At 43.1% G+C, this 12024-nt stretch overlaps 1 non-coding gene across 1 annotated transcript; it reads right to left on the reverse strand.

The window, feature by feature from the left end:
• Positions 1 to 451: 451 nt before the first annotated feature.
• LOC121279461 lies at positions 452 to 694 on the reverse strand. Its single transcript, XR_005943402.1, has one exon. It is a non-coding gene; the product is annotated as a small nucleolar RNA SNORA53 (small nucleolar RNA).
• Positions 695 to 12024: the final 11330 nt, after the last annotated feature.

Genomic DNA, 12024 nt, shown 5'->3' on the forward strand with positions numbered 1-12024 from the left:
TGCAAGTGCGCAATGACTTCGGGATGCTCGCCTGACGTCATCGCAGGCTATTTTACGCTCGGGCATGTTGGGCGCACACCCACATGCCGAGTGAAAAATCCTGCCCATGGTGTCTTGATGCTTGTTCCATTTCACTTCTTCACTCTCTGTGGCGATACTGGAGAGTGCCTGTTCAATCAAGATGAGGAACTGTTGGTTTTTGTCTGGGTAGACAGCATGCCGTATGTTGTTATGACATTTCTGCTCTAAGTGAAAAATACTTCAAGACCTACAGCCTAACCCAAATGCACACCAGGGAGTGATCTGTATCACAGTCAGTGCTGTGGTAGTTGGGTACATTGAGAATGTTGCTCAGAGAGTCACGTCCAGTGATGATCAGATCCAGTTGGTGCCAATGTTCTGACCTTGGATATCTCCAGGGCACCTTGTGACATGGTTTGTTCAGAAAGAAAGTGTTAGTTACATCAAAGTCCTGATGGCAGCAACAGCCTGGATGGAGTAACAGGTTGTTCACATCAGAACTGAGGGGCTACCGTGCAGGTATATTACTTTAACATGCCAATGACTCAAGTACCTTTGACTGTACAACCACAAGTTGATGAATGTCACTTTTGTAAGTGAACAAAACTCAGATAGTCCCTGTCCATTCTCATTTATCTTTCCCAGGCAATATTGTCCAAGGCAGGACCATGCCTCATGGTCTATGCCCAATCTTGCATTGAAATCCACTACTAGGTTCTGACTTAGGCATTCTTAGCAGCAGTAGCTCCTCAAACAACTGGTCATTCATCTCTGTAAAGCAGCACACTGTAGTAGCATGGATACTTGTAAGGTTAACTGGCCCTGTTTGTGTTGAGAGCTGGATGGAGAGAACATGTTCTGAACCATTTGTGGGAGTTCCACCATCAAGAGTAACATGTTCCTTACAGCAAAACCTTCCTCGCACATTTCCACTGAACTTGTGTACTGCCAGATGAATGCTTTTTCTTTCAGTGATCTGCTCTTGGTGAGCCTTGTGTCCCAGCCAGAATCAACCTGGCTACTTTATAAAATTATTATTTTTATTTTAAAAATGGACAAGGCTTTACCCTGACTAGCCATGACTCATATCAAGGGAATTTCTAATCTTCAAAAAGTAGCAGGGACATTGCTATCTTTAAAGAAGTACTAATGCCCTCTGTGACAGCCGACAATCAAATTCCAAAGAAATGCACCAACCCCCTTTACATTTCTAAGGCAAAGCTCCGGCCAATGAAGATGGTATGTCGGCACAGGACAAAACAGTGCCTGTGCCTGACTCCTCTATTGAAGCCCTCAAGACTCCAGGCCTGGGAAAATACTTTTGTCCAACACCCAGGAGAAGAAGTGGGAAGCATGTCACATGACCTCCCCCAAGTTGTTAGACCCTGTAATATAGCCATGTGGAACTGAACCCAGGCAGTCTACCATTTTATCATCTAACAGATAGTAGCAGATTGAGATCTGTCCAGGTGAAGTGCCTGGCCCTTATCCACATAGTGAACTACTGGAACATTGGAACTTCTGTATCTGGGTATTCAAGACTAACTCATCTCCACGTGCCTTCTCCCTTGTGCAAGTGTTATGATGTGGCAGGTGATATGTGCCATGTGGACGAAATCCACAAGGGAAACTTGGCCACGCTATCACAACAGTTTCGCAATTTGTATTTATTACAAGAAGATTTGAGTATTGAATTCAAAAGTAGTGAGTCCACTAACAACTTTAGAGATATAAAAAAATTAAAACATTTATTAACAAAAGAAAAGAATTCAAACAAAGACATAAGATTACAGTTACTTGATATTGTAACAAATCCCAAAAATTCCTAATTAATCTGACTTCCAGCTACATACCTACTATAAGGCAACAGTCCAAAATTGATTTTAAATTTAAATAAGTAATCCATCAGGTTACCACAGCACCCACTTGACAGTGGAATTCTAAAGGCTTTTAACACAACTTTAGTTACTGGACACATCAGACTTCTGCAAGAGTGTCTACAGGCTTTACCCCAAGGCTGCTTTACACTGTATGACTTTCAAGATTTATACGGCCACAACATCACATAACCTTCCATCCTTTTTTATATATATTTCTTTCTCTTTAATGTGTAAAATCCTATTGTTTTACATGTCTTCAAAAATGTACTTTTCCCATAATATAAAAATCTTTCATGTTGTCAATATGCCTCTTTTCTTTTGGGAAAAATACATACAATAATCTTGCCCTGTTTATCTTGTTAGTTGTAAACATCCTACCATCCCTTTGAAAATCAAATAACCCCTTCACTTATCTAAAAATGCAAATTTCATTCACGCCTTATCTGTTTAACCCTCATCCTCGCTTGTCCATCTCCATTTCAAAAGTCTGCTGTATACCTAACACTGTTGATAATTTCAACTTTGTAGTCTATCTGATTCCAATTCAATTAAATCAGTCACACACTCACACTCATAAGCCTACAATAATATTATGAAAAATATTATAGCTTCATGACAGAAGATCTTGTTTCTGGAAAATCGGATCACCCTGGAACAATCTCAGCCGGCTGGACAAAAGTCCACACCACTGGACTTTTGATTCTGGACTCTGGACTCACATGAAACAAAACTCTTATTATTATCGTGGTCTTGCCCTATACCCCTTTCTTTCCCTTATCCTTCTTTTATTGTATGAGTGCAAAAAGATGCAGACGTTGCAAAACCCTTTTCCTGAATTTTGTGGGTGTGTAAAATAATCCAACCCTCTTATTTTACCTTATCTCAAATTTGCTGTGGGGTTATTAATAGAGGATTGGATCACTCCAAACTGAGGGGAAAACATGCCACCACATTTAAAAGGGGAAATCAGAAATCAAAAACATCTTTCTGTTTATGGATGGGTAGTGGGAGGAGAACTCAGGTCTGTTTAAACTAATCCTGCCTCAGGTCCATAACACTTGCCTCTTGTAGGGAACATTCAGCTTATCAGGTTCCATGCTGATCACAGCGGTCTTGCGTGCGTTATTGACAAAATGTAAGTCATCCGTCAATCCTGTGCATGTGGTCCTGACATTCCAGCTTGACAATCAAAGAGTTGGCATCTTATTTCTTTTCATTTGATCCATTTTTCTAGATGCGATGGGTTCAGTCCACTTGTTAAGCAGATACGCCAAGCTCCAAACACCTATTGAAGCAGATGGACAATGGCAGAATAGAACCAGCTGTATAAATGCTGTGGCTCAAGAATAGATCAGATCTAGGTATTCTGCAACAGTTGACTGGTCTCTGACTTCCTGCCACCTATAAGAAACAAGTAAGACTGTGGTGGAATACTTCACATTTGCCGGGCGAGTGCAGCTTCAACAACACGGGGGAAGCTCAACATCATGCAGGACAAACCAGTCCACTTGATTGGCAACCTATCAACCACCCTAAACATTCATTTTCTCCATCAATGGTGCACAATGGAAGCAGTGTGTACCACCTACAAGGTGCACTGCAGCAACGTGCCAAGGCTTGTTTGACAGCACCTTCCAAATCCAGAACGTCTACCACTCAACAAAGGCCAAAGATGTATGGGAATACTACCAATTGCAAGTTCCCCTCCAGATCATGCACGATTCTGACTTTCGAAATATACTGTCGTCCTCCATGGTTGCTGGATCAAGATGCTGGAACTCCTTTACCTAACAGCACACAACTGCAGTGGCTCAAGGTGGTAACTCACCACCACCTTCTCAAGGGCAGTTACAGATGGACAATATATGCTCACCATGTCAATAATGCCCACACTCCATGAATGTTTTTTTTTGACAAGGTAGTAAAGGACACCCACATGGGAGCCAAACAACTCACAATGAAAACACCCAATAGTTAGCTTGCAGCACTAATTTGTTTTCATGATCTCACTATCAAAGTAAAACAAATCTTTTTGTTCTTTTCCCTCCTGCCGGCAGTTTTCACAAAATATCTAGCAATCTTTCTCATCGACAAATTTTATTTACTCCTTGGGAGTGCCTGAAACAGACTAAGATATCGAGCCATTCTACTTGTAATGTCAGCAGAGAGCAGAATGGAAATTACTACCAAATTACTAGTGCTGGTCTTATTTTTGTCGACTTACAATTAAAAGTCTTTTTTCTTTTTACCACTGCAAATCAGTGCAATGTCATTATATCCTAAATGACAAAATGCTGTAATAATCTCAGAATGTCCTAATGCACTTAACAAACAATGAAGTATTTCTGAAGTGTAGGCACAGTTGTCATGTAAGAAAATGCGGTAGCCAATTTGCCCACTGCAAGTTCTTGCAGAGAGCAATAAGATAAATAACTAGATCATGTTTTTTTGCATATATTGTTGGGAAATTAATATCAGCTCGGGCACTGGGTCAAACACCCAATGTCGTTGGATCAAAATCTTGGGACACTCTCCCTAACAGCACTGTGGGTATACCTACATCACATGGACTGCAGTGGTTCAAGAAGGTAACTCACTATCACCTTCTCAAGGGCAATTAAGGATGGGCATTAAATGCTGGCCTAGCCAGTGACACCCATATCCCTTGAATGGATAAAAAAAAACTGGAAGATCTTCACATTAAAAAGTTCCATGGATTTTTTTTAATGGGGAAATAGTTCTTATATCACATCGAAAGCTGTTACAGCCTAGTGAGGAGGGATAAAGATATGACTCACCCATGATACCTCCCCCAAGTCTAGCCCCCCAAGAAGGATAAAGGAACTTTACTCAATATCTGTGTTTTATCATTTGCATACTGATGCAGAGGAAAGGGTCTGGCAGGCTTTCTTGAGCAAAAGGGGTTAGTTTTTATTGCATTAAAAACCCACCCAGGCAAAGATAGCAAAATATTTTAAAAGGTAATCCCCACGTCTCGACCTTTCTCAACCCACGTACACACAAACATAAGCACACAAAATTTACAAGTTATAATGTATGTAGTTACTTTCTTAGTCAAATTAAACTTCAATGCAGAAAGGTTAAGGAAAAATTGAGAGTTCACTGTTGGTGAGTCCTTTGCTGGTTGCTGTGTTTGGAGCAGAAATTTTTCCAAGTTCCTTTGGATTCCAGGGGTTGAGTTGAAGCCCATATAACTGCAACTGCCGGAGACAATTTATTTTCAATCTGTTATCCGTCCCATCCAGAAGTCAATGAATTTTGTACTTGAGGTTCCTTTTGATGGAAAATGCACCTACTGCTGGATTTTTAAACTGTAAGAGATAAGGAATGGAATTTTCTGTTTCCGTTCATGTAGCAGGCAGGAGTGGAAAATTCAGAGTGAGGCCAATATTCGGATTTCCACTGGTAGGAAAACAAGTCGGAATTTTCCCCCCAGCACTTTCATGGCGGTTTAATGGTGGGTCGACTTTCCTGCTGATCCATGCCAGTAACCCCACTTGCATACATTAACATAGTATGAATGCTCATTAAGGACGCAACTTGCCAGAATCACTTTCTCCCTCCTAATTACATGCCACGCCAGCAGGAAATTAGGCTGATCTGATTTATGACCAGATAAAAGTGGCATGCACCTGCCACCTTCACTTCACTCGTGACTCCAAGGTGTGTACAACATTGTAAGCCTACCTACAACAGAGTTGCTGCCCTCACTTGCTGCTGCTCTGACTCATCACTGCTGTCAAATCTGCTCTCTCAGGCAAGACTGGTGGGGTTCGCAGGCAGGGCGGCTCACATTGGGTGCTGCAGAGCCACAGACAGGGTTGTTTGCACTTGGTGCTGTGGATTTGCAGGCAGGGCTGCGCTCTACCACGAGAGAGCAGCATGGCAACATTGGGTTGGGGGGAGTGAATAGGCAGCAACATGAGATGGAAATGTGGGGGTGGGGAGATGGCAGGCAGAGGGGTGACTGGAGTTGGGGGAGCTTGAGTCTGATGAGGAAGGCGTGCATGCAGACTCAGGAGGGGGGGTGGGTGGGGTAAGTATGGCATGAGAGGGAGGGGGTGGACACAGACTCATGACCGGGGAGGGGGAGTTAGTTTTGAGAGAAGAGGTGCATGGCAGACTAATGACAGGGGAGGGATTACATTTGCACAAGAGGGAGGGTGTACTCAGAAATTCATGACTTGGGTGGAGGCTGAATCCTGAAGGAAGCAATGGTGGGGGGTGGGTGGGTGGGGGTGAGTGTCAGAAAGTCTTAGCTCTGGGACAGAGGCCAAATGGTCGGGGTGAAAGATTAAAGGCAGTCCTGGGGCTCTGAGGACCTCATTGTCAGAGTGGAAGATTAAAGGCTGTGCTGTGACTTTGCGGGCCATGCTACAGGGCTATGCATGGCATGCAATTCATGGTCCAGGTCCAAGAGGGGCAAGGCCTGTCTGTTCAATGGGGGTCATGCACAACATGCTGTGCAGGGTATGGTTAGTGCTTCACACGTGGTAGCCCTGTGGGTGATTGGTTCAGTACTGGGCTGGATTTGGAATAGTCATGGTCAGAGGAGGCATAGAGTCATAGAGTCATAGAGGTCTACAGCACAGAAAAGGACCCTTCGGCCCATCAAGTCTGCACTGGTCAAACAAGTACCTAATTATTCTAATCCCATTTTCCAGCACTAGGCTCATAGCCTTGTATGCCATGGCATCATAAGTGCACATCTAAATACTTCTCAAATGTTATGAGGTTTCTGCCTCTACCACCCTTCCAGGCATCGAGTTCCAGACTCCCGCCACCCTCTGGGTGAAAAAACGTTTCCTCACATCCCCCCTAAACCTCCTGCCCCTTACCTTAAATCTATGCCCCTTGGTTATTGATCCCTCCACCAATCTTCAGCATGCAAATGGGGAAAACGTAATAAAGGTGGGATGCTCAAAGCTCTCATGGCAGAGGGTGGGTGTGGAGTGCCTCTGTATGTGACCATTCAGATGGCCTCAAGATGGGGATGGGGGAGATCAACATACAGCATGGGGACATCCATAGTGATGGATTTCAGAGGGCAGGACAGAAATGACCACAACAATCACAATGGGCTCCAGGGTTATTGGTGGAGGCTGGGGAGTTACTAGAGGGAGGTCTACCTGTGTATCGTGGGGTTCCAGGATGATCAGAGACACATGAATGGTGACAAAGGGGAGGGTTGAATTTGGCTTGGAAGTGGAAGTGTAGCACTATGTTAAGACCCCAAAACATAGTTTAGAAATGAAACTAGAAAAAAAAGTCATGGGAGGGGTCTGGGGCCATGTGGGAGGAGTCCACGTCTGGGCTCAGGGGCTCTTTCAGAGGCAGCCCCATTCTTATTTGAATTTCAACATGGAGATGAAGGCTCAGCTGAGAGAACTCATGAAGACTTTATTGAAAAGTTAGAGTTGGAACCAGTAACTCATGGTGTGTTTTTAAGTGAGACTGCACTAGGCATTAGGGCCACAGTAGAGGTGCTCTCCTTGAGCTGTTAGCCGTTAGAAGAATATGAGAAGGGAAGAGACAGCTATCCATTAAGGGTGCACAGCTGCTGGATATATTCAAGAAGCTCTATCAAACCCTGCAAACTGCATTGTCCATTTGACATGGGTCTTAGGGTACAAAGCATCCAATCATTTCAAATGTGCAAGGCAGGGGTAAAAACAAATCCAAATTGGACAGGGTATGAGTGCCTTTAGTGAGACTCAAAATTATATGGTTGTGCTCAACCGTCTTCCATCCTCTATGGAATTGAGACGTCAAGTTGTTAGGGTGGTTTTCAGACATGTATGATCAGTGAGGGAGCACCTCAGCTACAAGGGTAGAACAGGGAAGGGTGGGTAGTGACAGCACAGCCCAAGGCATGACAAGGGCTTCCTGGCTGGGAGTGGGAGGTCTGTAATTGTTCAATACATTCATGTCTTGGATCTATCTGTCTACAGGAAGGAGGGTTGCCTGTGGTCAATGCTGCCTTCTTGATGCAGTGCTCAGACTGAGTATAAGAATTCAGGCCTGGCACCATCTAGCACAACTTAGAGAAGAGATCTGTCTTCAGTTGCATGATCCGGGGTGACCCAGGAAGACCCCAGAGGCTGAGGGGGTCAGACCCATCCCACGGAAGTGACTGACACAGACCAGAGTCTACCAAAGACCTCTCTCCTATTTGGAGATGAGCAAGAGATTGTGTTGTGCACATCTACATTTGTCAAGATACATGGTGGCTAATATCATTCTGTGGGAGGACCTGACGCATGTGGACTGGGAGGCCATCCTCTGACAGTGCCCTTGAAGGCCACTGCTGCACTCCATTTCTCTGCAAACAGCTTGTTCCAGCGATCCATAGGGACCTATGCAGCATTTCTCAGGTCTCAACACATAAATGTATAAAGAAGGTGATGGATGCCCTGTACCATAAGGCTCATCATTATTCTGAGAATGGGTGTTTTTTAAAAAATATTTTTGGGGAATATTGTGTTATTCTATAAAGAAAGCTATGTGTGTATGTGTGTGTGTGTGTGTGTGTGTATTATTTAATTAAGCTGAGCAATAGATTGATAGGAGTCAGGTTGTCTGGGGGGTTTGAGACATGAAAAGGATAGAGGTGTTAAGGTTGAGGTACAAGTAAATGGATTAGATCTAACATTTGCATTTTTAGATAAGTTGAAAAGTCATTTGAATATCAAAGGGGAGTCAGAGGTAAAAAGAAACATATTTGCATCTTGCAGGAGTTCCATAGGTAAATAGTTGTGGAGATATGTATTTTATTGACCCTAAAGCAAAGAGAAGATAGAGAAGTAAAATATTTTATATTTGGAAGGATTTGGGTCTCAAAAAGGTGTGAGAACAATGAAACCTGTGATGAGAGGGGGTAAAATGGTATTTTAGAGTTACTGTGGACAGCTTAGCTGGGACATAGCTGGAGCTGTTTAAGCTGTTGAGCTATAGCTGGAAATCTGGAATGGGAGAGGAGGCTTTTTGAACCAGCCATCCAGTCAAGCCACAAAAGTCTTGGGCTGCAACGAGCAGTTTTATTCTGAAGTGGATTCCACGACAGAGTGGAAGACGGCAGAGGTCATGTGGTATGACTTATTAAAGCTACAGCAGTTTGTCTTGGATAATATTACTGGATTTTATAGTTAAACATCTATGAGGGAGTGTTGCTTGGAAGGTGTTTGCCTGTAGGTGTGACCCAGTAGAGTTTTTTTGGGAGAATGTTTTGTAAGACTAACTTTAATTGTGTAAATGCAATCTTCTGTGCCTACGTTTTCTTTTATTCCTGTTAATAGAACTTATACTTTTAATTTTTAAAATCCCAGAAGTGTTAATGGATCTCTTATTGCTGAGATCAATATGTCTTCTTCTTGTTTTCAGAATATAAAAAAATAGCTTATGGCCAAGTTTTCCTCTGGGATTTGGTTTGTGCAGCAATTAACACTAGCTGTGGTCATAACATTATATGAAGTTCACAATGGTTGAAGCTAGCCAGGCTGCTAGATTTCTGGAATTTGCGGCGATCTCCAGCTTCCCAAAAGCACAGAGTGTGATCGATTGCACACATGTCGCTTTAAGAGTTGCCTGGCAGCAGCCCCTGATTTTCATCAACAGGAAAAGGTTCCACTCCATCAATGTTCAGCTGGTCTGCGATCATCATAAGCAGATCATGCATGTTTGTGCCAAGTACCCTGGTAGTTCTCATGAATCCTACATCCTGAGTCATTCCCAGGTGCCACAGATATTTGTAGGGCCATGCCTTTACAGGGTTGGCTGCTGGGTGATAAGGGGTACCCACTGAAAAGATGGCTCTTGACATCTGTGTGTCACCCTCAAATTGCCTTGGAGGAGAGATACAACATGGTACACTCTGTGTCAGGGTCCCTCATTGAGCAAACTATTGGCATCCTAAAGATGGGCTTCCATTGCTTGGACCGTTCAGGTGGAGCTCTGCAGTATGCCCCAGAGATGGTGTCCAGCATCATGATGTTCCTTCCATGATAAGGTCAGAAGTGGGGCTGGTTGCTAATAACTGCACAATGTTCGGCACCATTCACACCTCCTCAGATACTGAAGCAGTACATGTCTAAATGCAGCAACACATGGACAATATCCAGGTTGGGACTGACAAGTGGCAAGTAACATGCACGCCACACAAGTGCCAGGCAATGACCATCTCCAACAAGAGAGAATCTAACCATCGCCCCTTGACATTCAATGGCATTACCATTGCTGAATCCCCTACCAACAACATCCGGGGGTTGCCATTGACTAGAAACTGAATTAAGCTAGTCATATAAATACTGTGGCTAAATGATCTAAAATTGTTGAACTCAATATTTAGGAGGAACAGCACCTCATCTTCCGACTAGACACATTACAGCCTTCTGGACTGAATATTGAGTTCAACAATTTTAGATCATGAACTCTCTCCTCCATCCCCACCCCCTTTCCGATCCCCCCTTTTTTTCCAATAATTTATACAGATTTTTCTTTTCCCACCTATTTCCGTTATTTTTAAGTATATTTCCATCCATTGTTTTATCTCTACCTTTGAGCCTTTTTCGATTCCTTCACCCCACCCCCACTAGGGCTATCTGTACCTTGCTTGCCCTGCTTTCTACCCTCAATTAGCACATTCCTTAGATAATATCACCACCTTCAACACCTCTTTGTCATTTTGTCTGTGACATCTTTTGGTTATCTCGACCTATCATTGGCCCTCTATCCAGCTCTACTTGTCGAACCCCACGCGCCCCCCCACCCCACCACTCTCTTAAACCAGCTTATATTTCACCTCTTTTCTATTTTTACTTAGTTCTTTGAAGGGTCATTTGGATTCGAAACGTTAACTGTATTCCTCTCCACAGATGCTGCCAGACCTGCTGAGTTTTTCCAGGTATTTTTGATTTTGTTTTGGATTTCCAGCATCCGCAGTTTTTTGCTTTTATCTTGAGAGACCTAACATTTGCCAGTTGAAATCTAGGCCATTATGGCCTTCTGAAGGTCCCAAAACTTCACTAAAGTCAGGTAATCAATCTCAGGGGATTAGGAAAAAATTATATTTCTTTGGCCAATTTGGACCTCTGGAAATTCCATTTCATTGGGATTGGTTCAGGGCAGCCATCACTTCCGTATCCTTGCATGTGCCAATGGCCTTTCCAGCAATGTAAGTGACTCCATCCCAGGATGGAGTTAGGTCTTGATGTTGGGTCTCTAGATTCAAGCAAAGGTGGGTGGGGTTTCCACTTAGTTTCACTTCCACCAGTGAAAAAGGACCCCAGGAATTTACTGATCATAACATTAATTTTCAATATTTACACAGGGTTTTGTCAAATGGGAGTCTTCAGTGTCATCTGCATTCATCAATCATTCTGAGCAGTTCTCAATGTTCTCTGTCTTTATTCCACTGCAGATATTCCAAATTTAATGGATTTTCCAGCCTTAAAAAAATTAAGGCATCAGTCATTTGTTGAATACTGTTTCTCACTTCACCTTGACTAATGTGGCACAAACCACATTCATGCCTGGAAGAACCCAGACCCTTAAAGGCTGAGGGCTGTGGTAACCTTTACTCCCATTTTGAAGTTTCTACAGTGCGTTGTTCAAGGCTTAAAGTCATCTTGGGAAAAGTCAACCTGTTGTTCAATGACATCAGTTGTGAAGCACAAACAGTACACAATCAGCTCCCCAAATATCTCCTGGAATATCAGTCAAGGCCAGAGAAATCTCTGAGAAAGGAATCTGCAAATGGGGAGATGTCTGTTCCTGCAAGGTGTTTCCTCCTTTGGGCCTCTGATTTCTGATTCTCTCCTTTATTTCCCTCTTGCTCTTCCAACATTCCAAAAAGGAGGGGCACTGCAATAAAGTGAGTAACCTTCCTTCATTCAATCTAGAACAGCCTATATAATAGCTTCCTGAAGTAGCAAAAGATGATGGTGGCTGTTATTTGTATAATAATTGGCTGTTTAATTGTATTCAGATGTTGGGTATTAATGGGAAATTCACTTGACTGAAACTTTGCTTGTTGAGTTTGGAAGTGCATATTTGTTATGTCTGTTTCTGTAAATCAAAGCTTGTGAGTGTGCAAAGGCTAGGCTCC

The sequence above is a fragment of the Carcharodon carcharias genome, chromosome 6 (genome assembly GCF_017639515.1).
Source record: "Carcharodon carcharias isolate sCarCar2 chromosome 6, sCarCar2.pri, whole genome shotgun sequence".
In the NCBI taxonomy this organism is placed as follows: Eukaryota; Metazoa; Chordata; class Chondrichthyes; order Lamniformes; family Lamnidae; genus Carcharodon; species Carcharodon carcharias.